Source organism: Theropithecus gelada, chromosome 1 (assembly GCF_003255815.1).
Source record: "Theropithecus gelada isolate Dixy chromosome 1, Tgel_1.0, whole genome shotgun sequence".
Taxonomy (NCBI): domain Eukaryota; kingdom Metazoa; phylum Chordata; class Mammalia; order Primates; family Cercopithecidae; genus Theropithecus; species Theropithecus gelada.
The window spans coordinates 73748607-73769324 of record NC_037668.1 but is presented as its reverse complement, the minus strand read 5'-3'; the positions used below and the strand labels follow the sequence as shown (position 1 = coordinate 73769324).

The 20718-nt window shown below is 39.6% G+C and overlaps 1 protein-coding gene and 1 pseudogene across 4 annotated transcripts in view; one reads left to right on the top strand and one right to left on the bottom strand.

Moving 5' to 3' along the window:
* MAST2 (microtubule associated serine/threonine kinase 2) overlaps nt 1–20718 on the bottom strand; it is a 258930-nt gene that overhangs the window by 203712 nt on the left and 34500 nt on the right. The window lies entirely within an intron of this gene.
* LOC112614573 lies at nt 1908–2502 on the top strand (annotated as a pseudogene).

Sequence of the window (20718 nt, the reverse complement as noted above, 5' to 3'; positions counted from 1 at the left end):
TTTGATAGGAATAGCATTGAATCCGTAAACTGCCTCGGCAGTATGGCCATTTTAATGACATTGAGTTTTCCTATCCATGAGCATGGTATGTTTTTTCATTTGTTTGTGTCTTCTCTGATTTCCTTGAGCAGTGTTTTGTAATTCTCATTGTAGCAATCTTGCACCTCCCTGGTTAGCTATATTCCTAGGTATTGTATTCTTTTTGTGGTAATCGGGAATGGGACTGCCTTCCTGATTTGGCTCCCAGCTTGGCTGTTGGTGGCTAGGAACGCTAGTGATTTTTTGTATGTTAATTTGGTGTCCTGAAACTTTGCTGAATTTGTTTATCAGCTGAAGGAGCTTTTGGGCCAAGATGATGGGGTTTTCTACATATAAAATCATGTCATCTGCAAACAGGGATAATCTGACCTCCTCTCTTCCTACTTGAATGCCCTTTATTTCTTTTTCTTGCCTGATTACTCTGGCTATACCCTAAACTATTTTCATAAATCCTTCAAAGACTACTGTGTCAGGGGTCACCAAGACCACCCCCAGGTTCCATGATCCTCCAGGAGTACTCACAGGACCCTGCATATAATCAGCATATGGAAAAGGTACATGAGGCAAAGTCTGGAAAAAAACAAGCACAAGCTTCTCAGAGTTCGCTCCCAGTGAAGTCACATAAGACACACTTATTTCTTCTAGCAACGCCTGGTAACTATATCCATGAAATGTTGTCTACTGGGAAAGCTCACCAAAGACTCAGTGTTCAAAGTTTTGTTTTGTTTTGTTTTTCTTTTTGAGACGGAGTCTTGCTCTGTCACCCAGGCTGGAGTGCAGTGGCACAATCTTGGCTCGCTGCAAGCTCCACCTCCTGGGTTCACGCCATTCTCCTGCCTCAGCCTCCCGAGTAGCTGGGACTACAGGCACCTGCCACCACGCCTGGCTAATTTTTTTGTATTTTTTTTAGTAGGGACGGGGTTTCACCATGTTTGCCAGGATGGTCTTGATCTCCTGACCTCATGATCCGCCCACCTCGGCCTCCCAAAGTGCTGGGATTACAGGTGTGAGCCACTGCGCCCAGCCATTCAAAGTTTTTAATGGAGCTGCTCACACAGGCACCCTCTTGCCTATTACATACCAAAATTTCAGACTCCCAGAAGGAAGGTAAATGTTCAGCATAAATCACATTGTTTGCACAGTAAGTCACTCTTATCATTCAAGGAAATTTTGATCATTGTAGGAAACTGTTTACCATTCAAGTTTCCAGATACCAGCCAAGAGTCGACATTCCGCACAAACCCTTCTAAGGATAGCAGTCTTAAGACTGCTATATTAATGGTTTATTGCACACTACTACTATTTCTTAACATTCCTATCTCTTAAGGCCACCAGTCTACACATGCTGAAACCAGCCTTGTTCCCTATACATTCTATAGATAAGACGTATCGCAAAAATGAAGAATGACAACTCACTCAATGTTCCTGAGAAAATAAAGGAGAACATACGTTAAACTAGGAATAGGGTCTAGTAAATACTAGTTCTCTATTGCAACTAATTAGCACTAATAATTATATTGTCTGCATGATAGAATGTACCAGTAGCACTCCTTTTCAATCTTTGCTCAGCACTATAAATATACCAGTGCAAAGCAACACATGACAATAATGGCCTAATTAAAAGACTAGTACTGGCCGGGCATGGTGGCTCACACCCTTTGGGAAGCTGAGGTGGGGAGATGGCTTGAACCCAGGAGTTCGAGACCAGCCTGGGCAGTATGGCAAAACCTCATCTTAAAAAAAAAAAGAAAAAGGGAGGCCCTACATGGGATTTGGCCCGGGTACTCATGTGAGCTGCTGCTCTTGTGGTTGGTGAGACTGCCTGGGTCTAGGGTGAGGAGCTCCTCCGTGGCCACAAGGACATCACCATGCCTAAAGCACCAAAGGGAAAAAGTGCAGGACGGGAAAAAAAAAAGTCATTCATCCATATAGTAGAAAAGCAGTTCAAATTATGACAGAGGCCCACAAACAAGAAAAAAAGGAAAAATTGAAGAATGAAAAGGCCTTCTGTTTCAATCTTATTGGTGAAAAACTGCAATGGTTTCAAAATCATCTTGATCCCCCCCAAAAAAAGATATTCAAACAAAGATGCCTGTGAACTAATTGAAAGGTACTTAAATAAATTTAGCAGTGAGCTGGAGCAGATTGAGCAACAGGCAGGGGAGGCGGCACTGTTCCCAGGACACCATCATCAAGCAGACAATGGAGCGGGAGGGACAGCAGTATGAAGGATATGGCCTTGAGAATCCAGACATTCTAAATGCAAGTAATCTGAAAACATTTAGGGAATGAGACTTTGATCTGAAGAAACTGCCAAACATTAAAATGAGAAAAATCTACGCTGATGCAATTTCCAAGAAGTGCAAGAGGAAAACTATTATAATTGTAGACCAAGATTTAGGGGAATTGGAACTAAACGATGAATCAAATGACTCAGATGAGGAAATGACTGCAGTAGCCTAACGGTCTTCACTTGAATTCAAAATGAATAATTTGAGAGCTTCAAATTACATTCATTGATTATGGTACATAATCATCAAGATACAAGAATTTGATGTTGACATTCTCTTATACGATGAGAGTTTCATTTGCAGTTTCAAAAATGGTGTTAAGATTTTTTTTTTTTTTTTAAGGACGGAGTCTTGCACTGTCACCTGGGCTGGAGTGCAGTGGTAACATCTCGGCTCACTGCAACCTCCACCTGCCAGGTTCAAGCAATTCTCCTGCCTAAGCCTCCCAGGTTGCTGGGATTACAGGCACCCACCACCACACCCAACTAATTTGTTTTGTGTTTTTTTAGTAGAGACAGCATTTCACCATGTTGGCCAGGCTGGTCTCAAACTTCTGACCTCGTGATTCACCCGCCTCAGACTCCCAAAGTGCTGGAATTACAGGCGTGAGCCACCACACCTGGCCTATGACATTTACTTTAAAATGAAGATTGCTTTTCATTTACATTAAGTTGCTAAAATAGATAGATATGATCTGCAAAAGTTGTTTAATCTTTTTCATCTGAATTTCAGGCCGGGAGGGAGCCATATAACTAAGGACAGAAAATGTTTTGTTTTTCTTGTATATTTACAATCACCTAATTTCACATTTTGTGAAATGGACAGTAACCTGTTTCCTAAAAGATTCCTGTGGGTACTTTTTGGGCTGTGATAATAGCAAAATTGTCTTTCAGTAATAATGTCAAATTAATCCTTCTTTTAAACATTAAACCTATTTTCCTTTCTTTACAACATAAGGGAAAATGTGATAAGAAATTTGTATACACTGGTGGATTATAGACTATTATTTATCTTTTGAACCAGAGTTAAATGGTTAAAAAAAAATCCGTGATGATTGTTATTATCTCCCACAATTAATTTATCTTTTGAAATGGGGATAAACAGGCTGGACTTGGTGGCTCATGCCTGTAATCCCAGCACTTTAGGAGGCCAAGGTGGGCAGATCACGAGGTCAGGAGATCAAGACCATCCTGGCTAACACAGTGAAACCCCATCTCTACTAAAAATACAAAAACTTAGCCAGGCATGGTGGGGGGCGCCTGTAGTCCCAGCTACTCAGGAGGCTGAGGTGGGAGAATGGTGTGAACCTGGGAGGCGGAGCTTGCAGTGAGCCAGATCACACCACTGCACTCCAGCCTGGGCAACGGAGCGAGACTCCATCTCAAAAAAAGAAAAAGAGGATAAAGAATTTCAGTTTAGCTCCTTTTAACTGTATATTATTTTTTGCTTTTTTATTGTGAAAAGTGATAGGTTTTATTTGTGGAGAGAGAACTAAAGATTAGAGAACCAGTGATTTTAATTATGTTACTATTTCCTCTAAGAGACAAATTAAATTGACATACAATTCAGTATTTTCAGTATCATGAAAAACATGAATGTTGTACAATGTTCTCCCTCAAAAAACTTGTTAAATGCAAGTATCCTTAATATGTTTTTAAAAGAGCACAATGCAGGTGTATTTGAGTCTTTTCAAGAAAATAATAAAAACATGAATGCTGTATTAGGTTAACTGGATATCAACTAAGTCTTGTTAACAATTTAAAGTATCATAACTTTTTTTAACCTCTGAAAATTAAAAATAAAATTTATTTCTGCAATTTCAAAAAAGGAAAAGGAAAAAAACAAAAAGACTAGCTCTGACAATTTTTGTACAAGAGTAAAAACAAAACCTGTACTTACAACTTTTTACTGGTGGTTTAATAATGCCATTCTCCTTGACATACATGACACCTTACCAAAAACTTGCATAAACATTCTCCCATGTATTCTAACCATCAACAAATTCAGTAAGAGCTCTTTCTGTAACCTCAACTGCTATGGTATGAATGTTCCCCAAAATCCATGTGCTGGAAATGTAATTCCCAATGCGACAGTGGTGGGAGGTTGGGCCTTTTGAGAGGTGTTTAGGTCGTGAAAGCTCTGTTCTCATGAATGGATTAACGTCACTATAAAAAGTGCTTGCAGGAATGGATTTCTTCTCTACTGCCCTTCCACTTTCTGCCATGTGAGGAAACAGCAAGAAAGCCCTCACCAGATGCTGGTACCTTGATCTTGGGCCTCTGAGCCCCTAGAACTCTAAGAAATAAATCTTGGTTCCTTATAAATTACCCAGTTTCGAGTATTCTGTCATAGCAGCAGAAAATGGACTAACACACCAATCAACCAACCAATTTATCTAAAAATTTTTTTTATTTTAAATGCCTTTTAAAATTTTAGAGGTTTGGCAGGTGCAGTGGCTCACAACTGTAATCCCGACAGTTTGAAGTCCGAGGCAGGAGGATTGCTTGAGTCCAAGGGCTTAAGACCAAACTGGGAAACACTGTAAAGTCCCATCTCTACAAAAAGTTTAAAAATAAAAATTAAGCTGGGAGCGGTGGCTCACACCTATAATTCCAGTACTTTGGGAGACTCAGGCGGGTGGATCACTTGAGGCCAGGAGTTTGGGACCAGCCTGACCAACATGGTGAAACACCATCTCTACTAAAAATACTAAAAATTAGCTGGGCGTGGTGGCAGGCACCTGTAATCCCAGCTACTCAGGAAACTGAGGCAGGAGAATCACTTGACCCGGGAGTCGGAGGTTGTAGTGAGCCAAGATTGCGTCATTGCCCTCCAACTTGGGCAACAAGAGTGAAACTCCATCTCAAATAAATAAATAAATAAAGTTTTAAAATAAGCAAATAAAAATAAAAATTAGCCAGGTATGGTGGCCCACGCCTGTAGTCCCAGCTACTCAGGAGGCTGAGGCAGGAGAATCACTTCAGCCTAGGAAGTTAACGCTGCGGTGAGCCAAGGCTGCACCACTGCACTTCCAGCCTGGGTGACAGAGCAAGACCCTGTCTCAAAAACAAAAACCAAAACAAAAAAGTAAGGCTGTCTATAATTTTTGTAAGACAAATTCAAGATAAGAAAAAAAAATTTAGACATCACTATTTTTAAGGTATCCTAAATTCTTTACAAATTAACACAAAAGAGAGGATAAAAAATGCTTAACAATTCAAGATGAAATTCAGCTCTGAATTTGTTCAAAGTAATTAATGCGTTCTTTTACTTCTCTCTTAAGGATGCTCTTGAGAGTATGCTAAGACCGCTAATATACTGCTCAAGTTTCATGAAATTTCACAACTTTTATTTTAAAACCTCTTAACATTACTCGTATACCTTTGAAAAGACACTAGATGGCATTAGAAACAAGTTCTTCTTACAAAAAGAAAAACCAAGAGTGAAAAGGACAGCAATTCTTAAGTGAATGCACTATCTAAACTCCTAGAGTTCTTAACCAAGTTGAATACTTCACTAACATTATCTATCCTTTCACATGTAATTTTTTCATGCTCCCCTACATTCCTTTTCTCCGTACTCTCTCCCACAGAGAGTAATCCACAGCTTCCAAGTCCACATCTATAGCCCTAAACTGCTATGCTTTACTCTGGACATCTAACTCTTGAAAGGATACCTAAAAAGTAGATATCCACATGCAAAAAAATAAACTCTTACCTCACACTGAATATAAAAACTGACTCAAAATGGGTCAATGAAGTAAATATAAGAGGTAAAACCATAAAATTCATAGAAGAAAACCTAGAAATAAATCATGACCTTGGAGCTGGCAAAGGATTCTTAGATATGAAACCAAAAGCATAAGCAGCAACAGAAAAACACAGATAAGTTGGACTTCATCAAGGGCATTTTTAAACTTCAAAGGACATTATCAACAAACTAAAAAGATAACGAGAATGAGAGAAAATGTTTGGAAATCATAAAACTAAGGGTCTAATATCCAGAATATATAACAAACTTAAAACTCAACAACAGCAAAAATTCAATTACAAATGGGCAAAAGACTTGTACAGACATTTTTCCAAAGAAGATATATAAATGGTCAAAAAACACATGAAAAGATGCTCAACATCATTAGTCATCACAGAACTACAAATCAAAACCACAATGAAGTACCACTTCATACTCACCAGGATAGTATAATTAAACAATAATTTTTTAAATGGAATATAACGAGTTGACAAAGATATAGAGAAATTGAAACCTTCGGTACACTGCTAGTGGAACTGTAAAATGGAAAGCTATTACGGAGAAGTTTGGTAATTCCTCAAAAAGTTAAATTACCATATTTCTTTGCGATTCCACCCCAGGTATATCCCCCAAAGAACTGAAGACAAGTACACAAGTATATGTATAGTTCATAGCAGCACTATTCACAGTATCCAAAAGGTGGAAACAGCCCAGTGTCCATCAATGGATAAAAAGTTGTGTTGGACACATACAATGAGATATTATTCAACCAAAAAAAGGAATAAAGTACCAATATATGCTAGAATGTGGATGAACATCCAAACATTATGCTAAATGAAATAAACCAGATACAGAAGGTCACATATGTATAATACTATTTATATAAAATATCCAGAATAGAGAACTCCATAGAGACAAAATGCAAATTGCATGGAAGGGGAGTGGGGAGAAAGGGCTTAATGGATAAGAGGTTTAAATCTAAAGTAACAGACGGGTTTTGCAACTAGATACAGGTGGCAGTTGTATTGTGAAAAACAGATCTGCCAGTACTAAATGCCACTGAATTGTTCACTTTAAAATGGTTGATTTTGTTACGCAAATTTCGTATCAATAATTTTAAAAGGATATGTACACCAGATTACCTGTCATCATCTGAGAATCATACTCATTAATTTCCTCCCCAAAACCTGTTCCTTTTCCTGTATTCTCAATTTCAGATAAAAGTACCAGCCAGGTACAGTGGCTCATTCCTATAATCCCAGTCAGTACTTAGGGAGGCCAAAGCAGGTGGATCGCTTGAGCCTGGGAGTTCGACACAGAAGAATACAATGATCACCTCGTGGCAATCAAGCAGACCATCTGGAGACAAAAACTCCTTATCTGAAAAATCAAAAAGTAATTAGACTTCTCTATTATATAAAGCCAGCGTCTGGTACCAGGCTTCTTTCCCAAAAATGTATATGTAACTAGAATTTCTATACATCTCCAGAATGCATGCATGTCAAAACTCATTTTGCAACCCTTGCTGACATCAAGGCACCCAAAGTCTACAAATGTAATAATTTATCATGGCCTACATAACTAATAGGATCCAAATTACCCTAAGGCTCTGCTTTAAAGTCCATAAATACCCCTAAGGAAAATCCACTGCAACAGAGTCCTCTCTTGCTGAATGAAGCACTGTACTGCACTCTGCTGCAGCATTCTATCTAATAAAACTTTCCTTTCTAAACCTATACTGCTGTCAGTAAATTCTTTTACGACCAGTGAGCCAACCACTCTCCACTGCTGGGGTTCTGACACCTCGCCCAGCAGAGACTAGCCTGCACAACATGGCCAAATCCTGTCTCTACAAAAAAGTCAAAAAATTAGCCAGGCATGGTGGTATGCATCTGTGGTCCCAGCTATATATATAAGGAATATATATATTTCTTACCATATCACGGTAATTATATATATACAGAAGAAATATACACATATGTTAAGAAATATATACAATATTTCTTACTGTATCACAGATACTAATAACTACTTGAAGTACCGAGGCATAAAAAGAAAAAAAAATACACAATTTTGTTCATACTGTTAAATAAAAAACCTGAGACAAGTTAAATTTAATGACTTAATTGAACAAAAAACAGATTTGCCAGGTGCGGTGGCTCACCCTTGTAATTCCAGCACTCTGGGAGGCAGAGGCGGAGACTGGAGGATTGCTTGAGCCCAGAAGTTTGAGACCAGCCTGGGCAGCACAGGGAGCCCCCACCCCCAACCCCCATTACAAATAATAAGAAAAAAAAAACTGTGGTCCCAGCTACTGGGAAAGGTGAGGGAGGGAGCAGCCTGAGGCAGAAGCATCACTCAAGCCCAGGAGGTCCAGGCTGCAGTGAGCCATGTCATTGCACTCCACCCTGGGTGACTAAGCAAGTCCCTGTCTCAAAAAAATAGAGAGATTAATGAACCAGTTAGCATTCAGTATCAAATGCAGTTCAGAATGCTCCATCCCCCAATACATGTAGGCTATATTTATGGCCAGAGAAACAAATGACATACAGAAGTAGCCTGATGGGCTGCAGTTCAGGTGTTTGCCTTATTTGAACATGCTTTGGCAATATTCAGCCTATATGACTGGTTGAAAATTTGGCTGCTATGCTTGACTGAGACTCAGCTACTTGTTACAGGAGTATACTCTCAGGTTAGGTTGCAGGTAGTTTATATATTAAATTAGGTTATAGTTCACTATGTAGGGAGGTAGCTTTTGGCTGCCTCTAAATTTAACTACAAATCTGGCACTATGCTATTTTAAATGGATTGTCTCATTTCATCCTGAAAACTCCATGAGGAAAGTCTTAACATTATTTTGATTTTAAAGATGAGAAAATAGAGGCTTAAAGAAGTTCAGTGACTTGTAGAGCGTCATATGATTACTAAGTGGCAGGAGTAAGACCTGGAACACAGGTGTACAGCCTGAGTTTGTATTTACTTCTGTAAAGTATAAGGCATTCACAATGATTTCATTCAAATATATTTTCTTGAGTAGAAATGAAAAAAGTACAAATTAATGGGTAAACCCACAGGAGTTGTATGCAAAGAACATTCATTATGACTTCTAGATTTCTACCTCCAAAGGTAGAAGGTAGTGATATGTATTAAAATCCAAACAGACAACAAAATCTGTTAATAACTCTTTAACACAAGTATCACTCATCATTCCACCCCTTTGTAGATACACTTCAATTTGTCCTCATCCCATTAAAAATAAATACTCATGGGCAAACTTTTTCTTTCTGATAAAAGTCAATTTTTTTCCTTTTATAGGTCAAGCTTTTTTTACTCCAAGAAACCTTTGCCCCACCTAAAATCACAAAAACCCGTTTTCCTCTACACATTTTATGATTTAAGCTCTTACATTTGGTCAGTTGCCCATTTCAAGTTAATTTTTGTACAGCATGAGGTAAGTATCAAGGTTGATATTTTTATGTGAATTGTTTCAACATCACTTGTTATAAAGACTACCTTTTCTCCCATTAAATTGCCTTGGCAAATTTGTCTATTTGATTCCAGTGATCTATATATCTATCCTTATACCAATAATCACACTGACCTGACTACTGTACCTTTATAAAGTCATAACATAAGTTTGATTCTGGTCTTCTTTTTAATATTGTTTTGGTTATTCTAGGTCCTTTACATTTCAATATACATTTGAAATCAGCTTGATATTTTCTGAAAAATACTACCTGGGTTTCGATCGGGATTGCATTACATCTATAGCTTAACGGAGAAAATTTACATCTTCATGATATGAGTCTTCCTAGACTGGGCACCAGGTGGTTCATGCCTGTAAACCAGCATTTTGGCAGGCCAGGGCAAGAGGATGGCTTGAGTACAGGAGTCCAAGACCAGCCTGGGCAATATGGCAAAACCCCATCTCTACAAAAAATACAAAAATTAGCCAGACGTGGCTGGGTGGTGGCTCATGCCTGTAATATCAGCACTTTGGGAGGCCGAGGTAGGCAGATCACAGGGTCAGAAATTCGAGACCAGCCTGGCCAACATGGTGAAACCCCGTTTCTACTAAAAACATAAAAAATCAGCCAGGCATGGTGGCAGGCACCTGTAATCCCAGCTACTCGGGAGGCTGAGGCAGGAGAATCACTTGAACCCGGGAGGCGGAGGTTGCGGTGAGCTGAGACCACGCAACTGCACTCTAGCCTGGGCAACAGAGCAAGACTCCGTCTCAAAAAAAAAAAAAAATCTGTGATAGTGCCTGTAGTCCCAGCTACTCCAAAGGCTGAGGTGGGAGGATCACTGGAGCCCAGGAGGCAGAGGTCACAGTGAGCCAAGATCACACCCCTACACTCCAGCCTGGATGACAGAGTGAGACCCTGTCACAAAGGAAAAAAAAAAGGAAAGATATGGGTCTTCCAATACACAAAAATATTTTATCTCTCCATTTATTTAGGTCTTCTTTAATTTGTCTCAGTAATGTTTTGTAGTTTTCAATGTACTGGTCTTCCAAATGGTTTCTGAAATTTATCTTCAAGTAGTTCATATTTTTAAACTATTGCAAACAGTCTTGATTTTTTAAGTTTTGATTTCTAGTGATTCACTGTTAGTATAGAAGGATACAATAGATTTCCACATTTTTTGTATATAAATGTTTGTGTAAAACACTGATAAGAAAATGAAAATGTAAGTCACAGAATACGTTTAGAAGGCATATAGTTGATATATAACTTGTATCCAGAATATACAAAGAATTCCTGAAACTCAAGACAAAAAAAAACAATTTTTTAAATCGACAAAAGGTTTGAACAGACATTTCATCACAGAATATATATATATGAAAATAGCTGACTGGGCGCAGTGGCTCACGCCTGTAATCCCAGCATTTTGGGAAGCCAAGGTAGGTGGATCACCTAAGGTCAGGAGTTCAAGAAGAGCCTGGCCAACATGGCAAAACCCCGTCTCCATTAAAAATACAAAAATTAGCCAGGCATGGAGGTGCACGCCTGTAATCCCAGCTGCTCAGGAAGCTAAGGCAAAAGAATTGCTTGAACCCGGGAGGCGGAGGTTGCAGTGAGCCAAGATCGTGCCACTGCGCTCCAGCTTGGGAAACAGACCGAGACTCCATCTCAAAAAAAAAAAAAAAAAAAAAAGGGCCTGGCGCGGTGGCTCAAGCCTGTAATCCCAGCACTTTAGGAGGCTGAGGCAGGCGGATCACAAGGTCAGGAGATCGAGACCATTCTGGCTAACATGGTGAAAACCCATCTCTACTAAAAAAATACAAAAAAACTAGCCGGGCGAAGTGGCGGGCGCCTGTAGTCCCAGCTACTCGGGAGGCTGAGGCAGGAGAATGGCGTAAACCCAGGAAATCCAGCCACTGCACTCCAGCCTGGGCGACAGAGCGAGACTCGGTCTCAAAAAAAAAAAAAAAATTTATATATATATATATATATATAAAAATTGGCAAATGAGCACACAAAAATATGTTCAATCTCATTAGTCATTAGAGAAATGCAAATTAAAACCACAATGAGAAACTCCTACACATCCACTAGTATGGCCAAAATTTTTAAAATGATAGCTGGGCATGGTGGCTCATGCCTGAAATCCCAGCACTTCGGGAGGCTGAGGTGGGTGGATCACCTGAGGTTAGGAGTTCGAGACAAGCCTGACCAACACGGCGAAACCCCATCTCTGCTAAAAATACGAAAATTAGCTGAGCATGGTGGCATGCGCCTGTAATCTCAGCTACTTGGGAGGTTGAGGGAGGAGAATGGCTTGAACCCGGGAGGCAGAGGTTGCAATGAGCCGAGATTGTGCCATTGCACTTCAGCCTGGGCAACAAGAGTGAAACTCCATCTCAAAAAAAAAAAAAAAAAAAAAAAAAGGTGATAATACCTAGTACTGATAAGATGTGGAGCAACTGCTGGTGGAAACGCAAAAATGGTATAGCCACTTTAGAAAACAGGTTGGCAGTTTCTTATAAAGACAAATTTACACTGGTAAATAAACATTCCACCAGTCTCATTCCTAGGTATTTACCCAAGAGAAATAAAAGCATATTCTACACCAAAAAAAAAAAAAAAAAAAAAAACTTATATGAACTTTCATAGCAGCTCTCTGCCTAACAGGCAAAAACTGGAAACAACCCATATGGTCATTAACTAGGGAATGGAAAAGTCTGTACACCCATGCCAATGGAACCCTTTTCAGCAATAAAGAGGAACAAACTACTGACACTCAAAACAACATGGATGAATCTCAGAAGGAGATTCTGAGATTGAGAAAAAACACAAAAGACTACATACTGTATTGATTCCATTTCTATGAAATTCTGGAAAAGGCAAAACTGCAGTGACAAAAAGCACATCAGTAGTTGCCAAAGGCTGGGCCTGGGGAGAGAGAACAGACAGCAAAGGGACACAAGCGAACATGGGGTGGCAGACATATTCTATACCAGGTCCATGGCCTGTTAGGGACCAGGCCACATGGCAAGAGATGAGCTGCATGAGGGTGAGCATTACCGCCTGAACTCCATCTCCTGTCAGATCAGCAGCGCAGCATTAGATTCTCATAGGGGCACAAACCCTATTGTGAACTGTGCATACGAGGGATTCTAGGTTGCACACTCCTCATGAGAATCTAGCTAATGCCTGATGATCTGAGGTGGAACAGTTTCATCCTGAAACCATCTCCCATCCCCCCTCCACCCATCTGTGGAAAAACTGTCTTCCATGAAACCAGTCCCTGGTGCCAAAAAGGTTGGGGAATGCTGTTCTGTTCTATACCATAATTCTTATATATCTATATCATAATCGTGGTGGTGGTGACACAGCTGTATACATCTGCCAAAAGTCATCAAACTGAACACTTAAAATGGGTGAATTTTATTCTATGTAAACTATACCTCAATAAAGCCAACTGACATATAGATATCGATATCTCCACCTTTCACAATAGAAAATGCAAAACTACAGGGGCAGAAAGGTAATACTGAAAGGGGAAGTGCTGAATTTGGAATCTCTTTATAACACTGAAGTAGGTAAAACAAACATCTATGGGTTTTTCCTCTTTGAACTTGTGAAAATTAAGGAAAAATAAATTAAGAATGATGGGATTACTTTTCAAATAAAATAATATAAATTAAAGAAAATCTTTTTAACGATGAGAAAAGGTTCTAAGAAAAGTCTTGGAGTTTTGCTACTTCCTTTAAAAGCATACTCTGGCTGGGCGCGGTGGCTCAAGCCTGTAATCCCAGCACTTTGGGAGGCTGAGACGGGCAGATCACGAGGTCAGGAGATCGAGACCATCCTGGCTAACACGGTGAAACCCCGTCTCTACTAAAAAAACACAAAAAACTAGCCGGGCGAGGTGGCGGGCGCCTGTAGTCCCAGCTACTCGGGAGGCTGAGGCAGGAGAATGGTGTGAACCCGGGAGGCGGAGCTTGCAGTGAGCTGAGATCCGGCCACTGCACTCCAGCCTGGGCGACAGAGCCAGACTCCGTCTCAAAAAAAGAAAAAGCGGGGCCGGGCGCGGTGGCTCAAGCCTGTAATCCCAGCACTTTAGGAGGCCGAGACGGGTGGATCACGAGGTCAGGAGATCGAGACCATCCTGGCTAACACGGTGAAACCCCGTCTCTACTAAAAATACAAAAAAATAAGCCGGGCGAGGTGGCGGGCGCCTGTAGTCCCAGCTGCTCGGGAGGCTGAGGCAGGAGAATTGCGCGAACCCGGGAGGCGGAGCTTGCAGTGAGCGGAGATCTGGCCACTGCACTCCAGCCTGGGCGACAGAGCGAGACTCCGTCTCAAAAAAAAAAAAAAAAAAAAAAAAAAGAAAAAGCATACTCCATGTGACCTTGACAGACAGTTCTAAAATATTATTAAAGTATAATACTAATCAAAGCCACAGTGAGAGACCACTTAACACCCACTATGATGGCTATAATTAAAAAAACAGAAAAGTGTTGGCAAGATGCAGTGAAACTGGAACCCTAATGTATTTCTGGGAAGAATATAAAATGGTGCAGCAAACCAAAAGTTTGGTAGTTCTTCAAAAAATTAAACAAAGAATTACTGTATCATCCAACAAGTCTACTCTTAGGTATAGGTACATACCCAAAAATACAGAAAACAAGTACTCAAAACAAGTTCATGTACACAAATGCTCACAGCAGTATTATCCACAATGGCTAAAAGGTAGAAACAACCCAAATGTCTATCAGCAGACAAACAGATAAACAAAGTGTGGCTTATCCATCCAATGGAATCTTATTCAGTCATAAAAAGGAATAAAGTATTGATACATGCTATAATGCAGAAAAATCGTGAAAGCATTGGGCTAAGTGAAAAAAGCCAGACATAAAAGGTCACATATTTTATGATTCCATTTATATGAAATGTTAGAATAGGTAAATCCACAGAGACAAAAAGCAGATTAGTGGTTGCCAGAGCTAGAATGAGGGTGGAATGAATAAGGACTGTTTAATGGTAGAGGATTTTTTTTGCAAGGGATGGTGGTGAAAATGTCTTAAAACTTGATAAAGGTGGTGGCTGCACACATTGTGAATGCACAAAATGCCACTAAAGTGTACACTTTAAAATGGTTGATTTTATGTTATATGAAAATCTCAACAAAATTCAATAATAATATGGCACCCAAAATGACATGTCATATTCAACATGAGAACTGATGATAAAATGTTCAACAGAATATCTTATCTTTTGTTCCAGTTAGAAATATTCCCAATTCAGTTTAAGATTATAGCAGTTTGCTATAATCATAGTATCATGTTAGAATGGTTATTGGTAATCATGACTTGAACATTTTAGAATACTTCTATTCTCATGCTGTTTTTTAGTAGAATTGTTTCCTAATGAAAATCACTCCCTGATCATGGCTCTCCCTGTCAGAATTGTGTGCACCCTGTAACACCTTTAGTCAAAGTAGTCTTACTTTCCTGATAACTTTGTTAATGTGCTGCAAAAGACTGAAAATTTAAGTATGTAGTATATATACTACTAAATTGTGAACTGGTAGGTTGGTAGGATGTATGTAACACTTGACAATACTGGTACTTTCCTTAGGATACTTGATGGCCTCCTAAGAAAAATTTGCCTCCAAATTTTAAGCTGGAAAGTCACTGGAATAACTTTTTAAAAAACAATTACAATACATGGCTTTTCAGATTTTCGGTAGATATGTTAAGAACTGTGAACAAATGGAAATGTCTGTGTACTGATCCTCAACACTACCAATAAAATTTCGATTATGGAAAGAAAAAAAAAGACGGCATGAACAAGGAAGAACTGGCTTGGGGGGATGGAAAGACAGCAGACAGGTAGAGTGAGTCTTAGAAATGGTGATACAGCCAAGTGGATTTGCATCAGAGATACAGAAGGCAAAGATCAAAACTGCAGATACTAGTTAACATACTCAGAAGAAAGCAAAGCAGGAATTAACCTCATTTTACAGATGAGAAAAACACAGGCTCCAATATGTTTATTCAAATTCACATAGCAGCATCAGAGCTTGGTCTTCTGATTTCTAATGCAGGGATCTTTCTCCTATGCCACTTTTAACAACAGATTTTAACTGCATATATATTTTTAAGAATACAAATAATAACTAATCTTGAACAAGACACTATCTAAGTTTTACTCCATCCCTAAGAACATATAATAATATGATTCTATGATCTGTTTTAGAACATGCCCTGGGAACCACTAATTAGGATCATGGTTCCCACATATATGGGGAAAATAAGCCCTCTGAGAAATCCTCTCAATAGACACCAGAAAATGAAGAGCCAAAAATCTCTTCATAAAAACATCATCTAGATGGCCTCAAAATTAAAATATTTGCAACTTTAAGGCTTTTGCTTATCTAATCTCCAGACTCCGGTCAAGTCTAACCTCCTACAAGTTATCATCCCAATAATTATAACTAGCATAATTCTTGTCCCCTTTTGTTACTATTTAAATCATAATCAATACAATATTTATGTACATGTCACGTTTTATTATTTTTAAATGGTTGTCCTGTTAAATGTGAATCCTGTTCTGCTAACCCAAAAGTTCTTTGGAGGCTGGGTCCATGTACTGTAGACGGCCATTACTCCAAAGAGAATACATTCTAGTTAAGATTTTTCAGAAATGTCACAGTCAGAAGCAGGGTAGACAATGAGGTTTATTTCAGTATGGGTGGTCAAAGCAGAAATAGGCATTTAACATCAAGGAGCAAATGTGCCACCTAACATAAAATATACAACTGAAAATCTTCGGGCAGAAGAATGGAAAGAGAAGAGCTGGCTTGAAGTTACAGTAGGTAAATAAGTAGCTCAGGAAAAAAAAAGCACAAGAGAAAACAAAAAGCAGTTCCCTGGGAAAGAGAAGAAATTGGATTCAGGTCTAAAGAAACAATTATTTTACAAATTTATAATAAAAGAAAAAAATATTCAATTTTAAAAATGGCCAATAATCCTCATAGACATTTCTTCAAAGAAGACAAATAAATGTCCGGTAAGCACATGAAAGACGCTCAACATCATGAGTCATTAGAGAAACGCACATCAAAAACACAAGATATCGCTTCACACCCACCAGGATAGCAAGGATGTAGAGAAATCAAAGTTTCTCAAATGATTAAACACAGAGTTACCATATGACTCAGCAACTTCTCTCCTAGATATATATCCGAGAGAAATGAAAACATGTATCTACATTAAAATTTGTACATGAATGTTTGTAGCATTATTATTATTTGGCTATTATTTATACTAGCCAAAAGGCAGAAACAACCCACTTTTAACAACAGATTTTCACTCTATATAATTTTTTTTTTTAGAAGAAGAAGAAAAATAACTAATCTTGAACAAGATGCCACCTAAGTTCTTCTCCATCCCTAGGAACATATATGATCATATCATATGATTATTATGATCCTTTTTAGAACATGCCCTGGTAATCATTAATTAGGATCATGATTTCAACATATATGGGAAAAATAAGCCCCCAGATAAATCCCCTCAATAAACATTAGAAAATGAAGGTGAAGAATGAAGGAAATGAATCAACTGATGAACAGCTAAACAAAATATGATATATACATACAACAAAATACTGTTTGGCAATAAAAAGGAACACATGCTGCAAAAAGGATGAATCCTGAAGACATTAGACTAAGTCGAAGCAGCAGCCACAAAAGGCCACATATTTGATTCGATTTATATGAAAAATACAGAATAGGCATACCTATAGAGGTGGAAAGTAGATTAGTGGTTGCCTAGTGCAGGGGCAAGGGCAGGGATGGAACAATGAGGAGGTGATACCTGAAGAGTACAGTTTCTAAAGTAAAGAAAATATTCTTAAATTGACTACAGTGATGGCTGTACATGTCTGTGAAATACGCCAAAAAACACTGACCTGTATACTTTAAGTGGGTGAATTACATCATATGTGAATTATATCACAATAAACTGTTAATTTAAAAAAACATAATTCAGGAATATTCTAGCTCAGTTGGCCTAGGCTCCAGTAATCTCAGTCCAGGAATCCCTTCTGCAACATACCACCTTAAAGTGGAATATTCAGCTGTACCATGGTGGCAGTAGTTCTCAAAGAGGTACATGTTAGAATCAGGGTAACAGTTTGAAGAAAATACAGGCCAGGCTCACGCCTGTAACCCCAGCACTTAGGGAGGCCAAGGCAGGTGGATCACTTGAGGTCAGCAGTTCAAGACCAGCCCGGCCAACATGGTGAAACCCCACCACTAATGAAAAGACAAAAAATAGCCAGGCGAGGTGGCACACACCTGTAATCCTAGCTACTCGGGAGGCATGAGAATTACATGAACCCAGAAGTAGAGGGTGCAGTGAGCTAAGATCATGACACTGCACTCTAGACTGGGCAACAGTGGGAGAACCTGTCTCAAAAAAAAAAAAAGAAAAAAGAAAAGAAAATACAGATGCTTGTGACTAACCCCAGACATCTGGATCAAAATCTCTAGGAGGGTACACTCATCCATTTTTGCTTGTTTGTTTGTTTTAGGTTCCAGAGGTTAAAAGGGAAGCAGGTGAGGCTTTAATAGACATGTTAGGACCAGGCAGGAAAATCTCAATATGGTCTTTATATTATTAGATGCTACTATTAAAATGATGTGGCCGGGCGCAGTGGCTCATGTCTGCAATTCCAGCGCTTTGAGAGGCCGAGGCAGATGGGTCACTTGAGGTCAGGAGTTCGAGACCAGCCTGGCCAACATGGTGAAACCCCGTCTATACTAAAAATACAAAAATTAGTCAGGTGTAGTGGTGCACACCTGTAATCCCAGCTACTCGGGAGGCTAAGACAGGAGAATCGCTTGAACCCAGGAGGCAGAAGTTGCAGTGAGCCAAGATTGCGTCACTACACTCCAGCCTGGGTGACAGAGCGAGACTCAGTCTCAAAAAAAAAGATGTTAAACATCTTAGATCTGATAATATATTGTAGTTATTTAGGAGAGTGTCCTTCATATTAGGAGAAATTCTTAAGGATGAGGCATCGTAATTAGTCTGTGACTTGCTTTGAAATGCTTCAGGAAAAAATAGGTATATACACACAGAAAAAACAAACATGGCAAAATGTACAAATTAGTCAGTCTAGGTAAAACTTACATGGGTGTTCACTGTACCATTCTTTCCATTTTTCTGTAGATTTGAAAATTTCAAATAAAAAATTAAGGAGGTGGGAATTTCCACACATGATCCTGATTCTCTCTGTGGCCTAAGAATCACAAACTTTGGTAATATCAGGATATCCTTTGATCCAAAAATTAGCTTCTCACCTGCTACATGAAGACATCCTCCCCTCTACTCCCACTTCCCATATTGAATAAATGGACAAAACTTTCTACTCCACGTATGTTGACCCAAAAGGCTTATATTTTCAAGTGTACATGAGACTTTAATAGTAACAAGTTGCTGTTATTGTACCCTACAAATTAGTAGTGTGCCTAGACCTAAGGATAGAGGGAACGGTGTGAGATGAGCAGAAAGCCAGTGGGTGCCTTTGGTACAAAAGCAAGTTTGAGGGTAAAAGGGTATAATTTGTAACAACAGGCAGAAAACAAAGCAACCTGCCCAGGCTACACAGCTTAAATTTTGTAAGGCCCTGCCTATCACACAAAGCGTAGACAAACAAAACACCTTTTTTTTTTTTCCAGACAAGATCTCGCTCTGTCACCAGAGTGCAGTGGCACAATCACAGCGCACCACAGCTTCAACTGCTCAGGCTCAAGTGATTATCCCACCTCAGCCTTCTGAGTAGCTGGGACCACAGGCACACCCCACCATCCTCGGCTAATTTTTTTTATTATTATTATTTGTAGAGACAAGGTCTTACTATGGTAACAGTCCAGGGTAGCCTCAAACTCCTGGCCTCAAGTGATCCTCCTGCCTCAGACTCCCAGAGTGCAGGAATTAGAGATGTAAGCCACTGCACCCGGCCCTCATTCTTACATATATACTTAAGTACTCATGATGTGCCAAACATGTTCTCTATCCTCATGTACTAAATATGTATACCACAGAGCTGTAAACCAAAGCAGCATAACTTTACCAGATTCAGAATCATTTCTATAAAAAGAATGTTCCTTCCCAGGAAAATTTACTCATTGAAGATACAATCATACTCAATCTTTTTCTTGACCCTCACTATACAATTAGTACCAGTGACACTGACGGCATGAGAGGGCAATCAAAACACTCAATTGGGCTGGGCACAGTGGCTCAAGCCTGTAATCCCAACACTTTTGGAGGCCAAGGCAGGTGGATCATGAGGTCAGGAGTTCAAGACCACCCTGGCCAACATGGTGAAACCCTGTCTCTACTAAAAACACAAAAATTAGTGGGGCATGGTGGCAGGTGCCTGTAATCCCAGCTACTTGGGAGGCTGAGGCAGGAGAATCGCTTGAACCTGGGAGGCAGAGGTTGCAGTGAGCTGAGATTGCACTACAGCCTGGGCAACAGAGCAAGACTCCATCTCAAAAAAAAAAAAAAAATAGACTCAATTAAAATTTCATTCTTAAGGCCAGGAGCGGTGGCCCACACCTGTAATCCCAGCACTTTGGGAGGCCGATGGGGGCGGATCACCTGAGGTCAGGAGTTCAAGACCAGCCTGGCCAACACAGAGAAACCCCGTCTCTACTAATAATACAAACAAATTAGCCAGGGGTGGTGGCACACACCTGTAATCCCAGCGACTCGGGAGGCTGAGGCAGGAGAATTGCTTGAACCCAGGAGACAGCTGAGATCACACCATTGCACTCCAGCCTGGGCAACAAGAGCAAAAATCCGACTCAAAAAAAAAAAAAAAAAAAAATTTCATTCTTAGCCTGATGCCATGACATGTACCTGTAGTCCTTGCTACTTGGGAGGCTGAGGCAACAGGAATACTACAGCCAAGGAGTTCAAAGTCAGCCTGAGCAACAAAGCAAGACCCTATCTCTAAAAAAAAAAAGAAATTAATTAATGCATTCTGTTCCATACTTCATTTTGGAAACTAAATTATCCAAATCTGAAAAAGGAAAAGGAATAGACGTTGCAATGACAAATGACAATTAAGGATTTTTCATAGAGCAAAACGCCACCTTTATGAACACT